This window comes from Urocampus carinirostris, chromosome 9 (genome assembly GCF_059441175.1).
Source record: "Urocampus carinirostris isolate Australia breed hairy pipefish chromosome 9, RoL_Ucar_1.0, whole genome shotgun sequence".
Taxonomy (NCBI): Eukaryota; Metazoa; Chordata; class Actinopteri; order Syngnathiformes; family Syngnathidae; genus Urocampus; species Urocampus carinirostris.
In genome coordinates this window covers 5,627,482-5,635,141 of record NC_142357.1, presented here as the reverse complement: position 1 = coordinate 5,635,141, position 7,660 = coordinate 5,627,482, and the positions used below count along the sequence as shown (strand labels likewise).

Here is a 7,660-nt window from a genome sequence, read left to right as displayed (position 1 = left end):
TGGTCCATTTACAAGCAAATGTACAATATGATATAGCGTGTGCATATTTCCTCATGTAATGTCAAGGTATCGTATTTTTATTTGTTTGAGATAATATTTCCTGAAGTGCACAAACACATTGAGTGTATGTTCAACTACACAAAATCTGCTTTGAAGGGAAAAACACGTAGTTTATCATCAAAACATGCTATACATCTCATGTGACCCTGGTTATTTGATATATTTTCTATACACTTTTTATGTTCTAAATAGTATTTTAGGAGCCCTAGACACAGACACCAAGCTAGGTTTATTGTGATCTGATCAGCATTTATATAGCTCTTAAAAACGTAACGTTTCCTGTTTTGCTCTTTTGAAAATCTGGTGCAGCCTCAGAACATAAAGTTTGTTACTTAACTGCATTATGTATCCCTGTCAAAGATTGAAGGACTCATCCACACTGGCAAATCATGGCTGTCATACAGTGAAAAAGGAGATGAGGTAATTGTTTTGTTTTGGTGGGGAAGGAATTCTGTCCACCAGTCACAAATATAGTTACCTGAATGGTCAACATAAGCGGAATATCGTATTAAAGTATAACATTTGAGAAAGATGTAGGATTGGTTCTGTAATACAGCTTGAGGCTCTGACTTCTTTCTTTTTTGTATACCCATCATTGCATCCTCTGGCATTAAGCTTAATTGCAGCCTTGTGTAATTTTCATAGTCAGGAAAACCCCACCCACCTTTGTTGGCCTAACAGAGCCAGAATGCGCTGTACATAAGGGAAAATACAAAGTCAGTTGAAGAATGGTTGTTTATTTGTTTTGTTGGTTAGTTGGTTGTTTTGATGTCGTTTATGACAGCAAAATGAACATTCAAAATTAGACACTTGAGGATAAAGACGTGATAAAGGCAAAAGAGAAAAATGTTAAGGTAACTAGGCAAACATATTTACAGGAGTTGCAATAATAGTAGTCAGAATCTTGTGCTCTTTGGTTGTTGTAGAATCATGGATGATGGAAAAAAGAAAGCGGTGAATCACCTCAAACGCTTACCGTATTCGCTGAACATTTACCTCATTTTATTTATTTTATTTTTTTATTTTTTTAATCTATTCATTTATTGAATACTAAATTCATTGTATTCTCCAGCTGTTTATCCTAATAAAGGCCACAGGGGTGCTGGGCCCAATCCCAGTATAATTTGGCATTGGGGATTGGAAACCCTAGACTTGCAGTTGTTTCAAGACACATTTAAAGTCAAATAAGTAAATGTGTATTTATAGTTGACAAAACTGTCTTAAAAACAGTACATGTGGCTTGTTTTACTAATTGTATTTTTTTAATATTGGATGAAAAAATAAGCCTTAAACTATCATATTAATTCAGGGTTTTATTTCAAGATAAATGGAAAACAACCACTTCTGACCTATGACCACAATGGCCTTTTTCTCGTCAGCAAAGCTTTCATCATAACAAAAAGCCAGATTTAACAAAATTGACGCAACAGTCGTCTGTGTTGAATGCAAGTTCCCCATCAAAATGCCAGATCTAATCACTTGTTGTGTACATTGTTTCCTGAATTGTCATGCTACGACTAACAGCCTGTGTCGTTGGATTCTGTAAATCATTGAACTCTGAAAGCAATGTGTGCAAGCGAGGAGTCAAAATTCAGGGCTGCTTTAATGGCCTATTGGGCTTTGTTTCTTTTTATTTTACTTGGAGTATTACAAATGCAATCAAACCTCTGATGGTTTAAAATGTTTCCCTTTGTATATTTTGGATACAAAATATATATGTATTTGTTTTTGTTTTCGCTAGCATATATGTTTACTATAGTACTGGTTTTTATTTTAAATGTTTATGATGATGGGGCCCTTTTGCAAACCATTTAACCAGTTTAATGACAAGTTCGGCCAACAGTTACAACTAAAAACATAAAAATAACAATTACAACAAAAAAAGAAAACTGGTACCAAATGTGTTTACTTTAATCATTCCACTTGTTTTTTTATAGACAAAATACAAACACTATTTTCACAAATTTTAAAGGACATTTTTGTCTCATTGCAGGTGTGTGCATTCAAAAATTTACCATGGCCACTGCTTCTGTCGAACGGACATTTTATGCCCTGAATCAAATCAAAACATATGCCACAAGAATGCAGAACAGGCTAATCTCTCAGCGTTAGTTCCGATGGGGATTGAAAAGAACTTCTTGATGGAACCCGAAATACACGGAAAATCTGTATTACAGAGTAATTGAAATCTTCTCAAGGAATGAAAGAAGGGTGGGATTTTGTGTACAAATAAAAGCATTTTCAGTGCGTAAAATGTGGCTATCTTCCTAAATAATATTGCAATTGTATCAAGTAATTTTTAATGCTTTTTTATATTTTGTCACCTCTGTAGCAGCAGTAAATGTTTTATAGCCATAAAATAGTTCTTGAGGGTAGGATTGATTCAGCCAACTGAAGGCCTAAATATGAAATTATCTGCCAACCACCAGTATTGGAGCTTAAGAAAAAAAAAGGAAGACAGGTAGAGAGAAAATAAAGATAAACCACATGTCTTTAATGTTGAGGTAAATGGCCAGAGGGACCAAAGAGAAGGAAGTGTAAAAGCCTTCCCAAGAGATGGGCTGGCCTTAATTATGCCAGTGTGGCTCATCAGTCTCCATGCTGGCCTCTGGTCTCTGTGTCGTTCCTCCTTGTGTATAGAACCTATACATTACGACAGAGTTTGTCCGTGAAATGAGTCAGACAGATTAATGGCAGAACATCGACGGAACATACCGGCATTCCGCAGGGACTGAGCTACCCGGGGTGCCGCGCCCCAAACAGGTGAGAAATGGACGTGGTGAAAAATTCCCAACGAGGAAAAAGCTTAATTTTCCCTAGCGAAACTTAACCTGCTTTATTATTCTTGTCCGAAAATGTTTGAGCCCCTAAGGCTACAATACAGCTAAATTTAAAGGGGGACACAACAACAGGGAGAAAGTTGCATAATAATGGAATAGAAATAATGAGAAAAGATGGGGTAATGTAAAAGGGCGAAGAAGGGCTGACGTTAGGCAAGCAAGTCATGCAGGGACTTGCTAATTGGAACAACAGCAGCAGTGCTCTATTCCTATGTGACTAATTCTATGCCAGGAAGTATTGTTGGTGACATCCGGCACAAAATGTAGTTCTTCCCAGCTACAGATGTTAAGGATGGTGCCCAAAACCCGTGAGAGGTAGCACTTCATGACTTTATCATAGCCCTGTGGAATATGAGCTTGACAGAAAGAGAAAATGCTCCAAAAACCAGAACAAAAGAAGGCTGTGTGAATGACAGGCTGTTTTGTTCCTTTCTTCACGCAAACTAGCATTGAAATAATGAAAACTGTATATGCTCATGACATGACAGCTTTATTTTAAGAATAATTATTTGCTCCTGAATTAAAACAATAATAAATACAAATTGTCTGTGAGATCACATGCGACTTACCCTGGTCCTCAAGAGCCCGTGCATGGTTTTGAGAATTTTTTCTTAAAATAGGTTCGTGTACGCCCATAGAGACTTAAGGCAATCAAATGGTGTATGTGAGATTTTTAAAAGAATATAAAATGCATCATTCATACACAAATTATTTAAAAGTAATGAATTAATGAATACAATCATTCAGAAGGATTGTACATTAAGAGGACTATTGGGATTATTAATCACCTCCTAGTGGAACAAACTTCTCTTGAAAGCTTCGTCATTTATTTCTTTTTTCCATTTTCTATAATTAGTGATAAGCCTGTATACATTTTCTTCATACAAAGATTGTTTCCGTCCGTTACAATTTCTATATGTTGTTTATTGTCACATTTAGTGACCCTATAACTAGGGTTTGCGAGAGCTTTCGGTCTCCCGCCCCCCTTTCTTTGCCTTGCTGTCTCTTGGGGAGCAGAGATAGAGAGGATCCCCAGTCTCCTCGCTCCCCCCACTTTAGTCGCCTCTTACGACACGCAGCGGACCACGGTGGGAGAATTCTCTTACCTCTCACGAGGAGAGGGCCCCGTTTCATCTGGAGGGACGAAAGCTTGACCAACTTAGGTGCCGAGGTGCCTAACTTGTTTGGGTTTTCGGGCATTTCAGCACGGCGGCGCAGTGGTTAGCGCTTGTGCGGCACAGTTCAAGTCATGGGAACCTGTCGTGGGTTCAAATCCAGCTCCAGACTTCCTGTGCGGAGTTTGTATGTTCTCCCCGTGCTTGCGTGGGTTTCCTCCGGGCACTCCGGTTTCCTCCCACGTTCCAAAAACATGCATTTCAGGTGAATTGGCCGGTCCAAATTGTCCCTAGGTGTGATTGAGCGAATGAGTTGTCTGTCCCTGTGTGCCCTGCGATTGGCTGGCAACCAGTTCAGGGTGTCCCCTGCCCACTGCCCGGAGATGGCTGGGATGGGCTCCAGCCCCCCCGCGACCCTAATGAGGATAAGCGGTACGGCTGATGAGAGATGAGGTTGGCCATGGTCCAAAAATGTTGTGTGTATTTTTGCTGTTTTTTTCCCTTTTTATTTTCTTTGTTATTGTATGTGTTCGTCTTGCTGTCGGTCACCCCTCTTAAGGGATATGACCAACGTAGATAGATAGATAGATGACAGATAGACAGATAGACAGACAGACAGACAGACAGACAGACAGACAGACAGACAGACAGACAGACAGACAGACAGACAGACAGATAGATAGATAGATAGATAGATAGATAGATAGATAGATAGATAGATAGATAGATAGATAGATAGATAGATAGATAGATAGATAGATAGATAGATAGATAGATAGATAGATAGATAGATAGATAGATAGATAGATAGTTTATTGTCAGTTGTGTCTTTCTCAAAACCACTTGTCTCACTTTTCCCTTTATGCTCGAGCGTCTCAGGCAGCTGTTAGAAAAAATGCATGCATAGGCCGCATCTCTGCATAAGCCTCATAATTGAAATTGTGTGAATGAAGTTGTGGTAAGTACTTTATTATCAGGAGTGTAATATTAGTCGCACCAGCCAAAAAAATGCATTATTGAGAAGGGAATAAAATGCATAAGTTGCCCTTGAAGTAACAAGTTGAATTTTTAGGAAATTTTAATTAATACAATCTAACACCAAAAACATACATGTAATCTTGAAATTCAAAATAAAATAGAGAAAGGGGTATACTACAGTTACATGTATGTGCATATCTTAGACATGCTCATATTTATTAGTAATAACGTAACATATTAAAAGTTATTCAGATGACTCTGGCATAAAGAACACGCTAACTAAATTATCACTTTCACTCCAAATCACTAAATCTAATGAAATACATATCCTCGTGGTCACTTTTATAAATAGACAACCACCCACTCTGGAGGTATATGAAAAGCTTCCTCATTCCGCTTCTACGTACAGTCATTGTTGAAATTATCAACACAGGCATAGTAGCTAATCATGAGCTTCTAAATATGTCGGCATGTCAGGAACTTGATTCGTCATGTGTTGGTCGGCTTTATACTCTTAGGGATCATTTCTATAGTATTGAATTTTGCAATCCGGAGATGGAGTAAGAGCTTGCTCTGTCCACTCCACGCATCAGCCCAGTATTGCAGTACCTCCGGGAACGGTGCATTCGTAATGATCGCAGCAAGGTTTTAAGGCTAGGACCTTAGCTTGGCCTTTTGGCTGAGAGTAAGAGTCCCGGCTCCTTGGCTTTGTAGTGTATTATGAACTGACCGATAATGGATAATTAATAAAGAAAATAGAACAATAACCCTTAAAAAATACACCCCCCCCTCCCCTCCCCCTCTTCCTCCCTGTTAATGACATCTAAGTTGTCTTACTCGTTATCGGAAATAATTGTAATCATGATGACGTCGTCCCACGCTCCCTTACTTCAATACATCCCAGCAATATGCCCTTTTGCTTTTTGGCTGGAAGCTGCGTCATGAGCCTTATTTTGCGCAATTTGCACGATGAAGGTAGGTTTACGCTCAGAAGTTGTGATCTTCCTCGGCGCATATATCCCACCGATCTAAATCTTACCTTTTATACTCGAGCGCCACTGGCTGCCGTTAAAAGAATTAAATAAATTGGCCGCATCTCTGAATAAACCGCAGGGTTGAAAATTTGGGAAAAACGTAGCGGCTTATAGTCCGGAATTTACGGTATTTACAAATGAAAAACTGAATATAATACTATTAAAAGGCTCTTGAAAGTTTGGGCAGCTTCATCTTCACTGGAAAGGAAGGTGCACAGCCATTTTCACACTTCCACAAGAATGGAAGTCGAATGGAAGTCTGGGATTTGGTTGGGCCACTCAAAGACATTCACAGGGGTGTCCACAAGCCACACCTTTGCTAATGGGGTCCTCGTTCTACTGAAAGATTTGCTATTGCCCTAGTGTGAGGTCAAGAGAGCTGTGGAGTCACATGAATTCATGCTTTTCACACCGTGCGCCGCATGTGCAAGGATAATGGTTCCTGCCCAAGGACCGGGTGACCTTAGTCACAAGTTGTATGGGGTGAGTCATCCCAGGTCTCATGATATGACTCCCAGGGGATGGCACCCTATCTTGAAAATGTACTTAAGTTCAAAGCAGATTATCAACCCAATCATTATTCACTGATCCCTTAATTGCCAGGGTCATCAGTGCACCTCTTCCTGTGGGGTTTCTTGGTGCTCATCCTGCTCAAGGCCCGGTTTTTGGGGTAGGGGTTAGCTCCCCCCCATAAACAGATAGTACTGGTTTCCATAGTAACTAGTAGCAGGAGTAACCTCCTGATTTGACTCCGATACTACACTTCCATCATCTGGTCGACATTGTTTTTCGGTGTAAAGCTGGGCAACAGCATTTACGGGCAGTGACGTGTGTCAATACTGACACTAGATCCTAAATCACTGAGGAAAAACTTCTTGTTATGACATTTTGAGTACCACATCGTTCAATATGCATTGCCTCACTTGCAGCTTCCATAAATGGATCAACAAAAGAATGTTTGTGAGTTGTCGTAAAATAATCACATATTAGAAGGTTCCTCTGTTGAATTTTTATCATGCGCAAGACTAGTGATGTTTGAAATACAGGATATTCTATATTTAAACATCCAACACGAATAAAATAACTCCTGTGACCTGTTTAGTCTTCGTCAGCTCCAGCTAGAGAGTGATTGACAGAGGTGGCTGTTAACGCTAATGCTAACCTTATATATGCTGGAGCCCATTTCAGCCATCTTCAGGCAGTCGGCAGAGGAGGTCCTGAACTGGTTGCCAGCCAGTCGCAGGGCTCACAAAGACAGACAACTCACCCGCTCATTCACACCTAGGGACAGTTTGGATCGGCCAATTAACCTGACAGGCATGTCTTTGGGAATGGGAGGAAACTGGAGTGCTCTGCGGAAACACACGCAGGCGTGGTGAGAACATGCAAACTGCACACGGGAAGTCTGCGGGATGTGTGTGTGTGTGTGTGTGTGTGTGTGTGTGTGTGTGTGTGTGTTTGTTGGTGCATGTTCTCAAGTCAGTACATACAACAACTTAAAGGGACATTGTGCATTAAGACTTAGTGCCTCCTAAAAACGAATGTTATATACAAAGAAAGACTATGTTGATTTAAATAATAAATCAAAATTCTTTATTGGGCTTTTTAGCGTTTCTGGTTGCACTAAACCATA

General features: G+C 39.9%; 1 pseudogene; it reads left to right on the top strand.

The window, feature by feature from the left end:
* Window positions 1–5,501: 5,501 nt before the first annotated feature.
* LOC148359173 (U2 spliceosomal RNA) lies at window positions 5,502–5,624 on the top strand (annotated as a pseudogene).
* The last annotated feature ends 2,036 nt before the right edge of the window (window positions 5,625–7,660 follow it).